Below are 1,852 nucleotides of genomic sequence, written 5' to 3' on the forward strand. Positions count from 1 at the left end.
TATTTAGTGAAGGACAGGGAAATAGTGGATAAAAAGTAGTGGTAAGGTTATGTAAAACTTTATAAGAAGCAAAAAGAAGTTACAGGTTACAGGTTATAGGTTATGGTAAGAAGTTACATGTGTTTCTTTGTTTCTTTGTTTGATGAGAGGCTGTGCCAAATCCAGTTGTAGAAATAAACAAAGACCATTCACGATATCAGAGTCAACAGAGCTTGCTATAGCAAGAGAATCAGCCACTATCTCTTGTATTTGTCAGAGACTCAAAGGCAAGCAGGGAAGTGGGAAAGCTTTATAGTGGAAAAAAAGGAAAAGGTTCAGACATACTCTGATTGGAGGTCTTTGGCATGGGGAAACTGGAGGCAGAGTAACTATGAGAGGGGAATCTTATGTGACAGAGTTGGAGAGTATATTCAGTGCTCTCTGGTTGGTCATAAGTCAGAAGATGGCGAAAAATATAGGAAAGTTGATAGTCATTGGCCAGGTTTTCACCATTATAAGTCAGTTGCTGTAGACAGAGATTGTAGTTTGGATTCCTGGAGTATTGTAGATTAGAGTTGTATTATATATTCTCTGTTTATGTTAGATTGTTTATTCAGTCTCTCACAGTTTATGTGCCTTCCTGTATTTTCTCAGCAATGGTTTTCTGCTTGAAGCTAATGGAAGCATTTCAGAAAGATATTCTAGTACCACCTGAATTCTTATAGGCCATAGAAGAGAGATTTTAATATTCCCCAGAGGAAGATTCTTTGGGATCTATTACTGGTTTCAGGGTATCACAGGGGCCACACCATTGTGATGCACTGACTACTTATCCAAGCACTGGCCTATTGTTCCAAGTCTTCCATATTGCTCATTGGCATGACCCAACAATATTCTGTCTCCCACTTCCTAGATAGGCTTCCTTGATGTTTTGTGTGAAAAGTGTTGTGAAAACACTGGGCATCTCTACATGTGCACCAGTTTTCCAGGAGACTTGCAAGGCTGTGGGTGAGATGCTGGGGCACAGCACTGTATGAGCACTGATTCATGCTGTGGATACTGCTGCATTTCTCTTGGGAACTTACCCCATGGTTGTAACAGCACTCCAGCTTGTCTTAAGCATTAACTTTCTTCAAGTTAACACACTCCTTGCTTGCTGACCTAAGGCCCTTAATTTGTAGCACAACTAATTTACTTTCTTTGAGATTTACAGACCATTGGCCTTGGGGAATGAAGGGCCAGAACTTTCCCAGGTCACAGAGGCCAGCAAGTCTGTTTGAAGCCAACTTGGCTTTCTGATAAGCTCAGCAATCTTTTAGCAAAATGTTTTTCTTTTTTAAGGTCACACAAATGAATTTTCTGACCCCCCTTTGCCCATCTGTAGACTTTGCACTCCTTTACAGAAAGAATAAGATATTCTTGCACAACCCCCAGGTGCCAAGGACCAGGCATTCTTGTACAACCCCTATCATGGGCACTAAAGAACTAGACCTTCTTACACAACATTTGAGCATAAGGATAACTTGGTAGCTGGTATAATCAAGTCTGTATGTAATTGAGAAATGTCATAGACCACTGCACTCCTTTAACTGTTTAAACCCTTAAAAATCTTTGGGCCAGGTAGAACCAGAGTTGGCTTTTGGACAAAAGCCTGCCTTCTCTCCAGGTTGTCAGCCTCCTGAATAAGGCTCATATTCCTTTGCAATCAAAACTTGTCTCCCGAGTGTTGGCCTTTTGAAAGATAGGCAGCCAAACTTGGGTTCAGTAACATGGTGGCCTGTAGGTAATGTGAGAAGCAACCAGCAAATGTGAGGAGTTGAAGCTCCAATGAGTGAACCTTAACCAGGAAAATATAAGAAAAAGGGAAGAGGTC

Source organism: Lynx rufus, unplaced genomic scaffold (assembly GCF_022079265.1).
Source record: "Lynx rufus isolate CCGP_SWC_20201006 ecotype Redwood Valley unplaced genomic scaffold, mLynRuf1.p SCAF_27, whole genome shotgun sequence".
NCBI classification, from domain to species: Eukaryota; Metazoa; Chordata; class Mammalia; order Carnivora; family Felidae; genus Lynx; species Lynx rufus.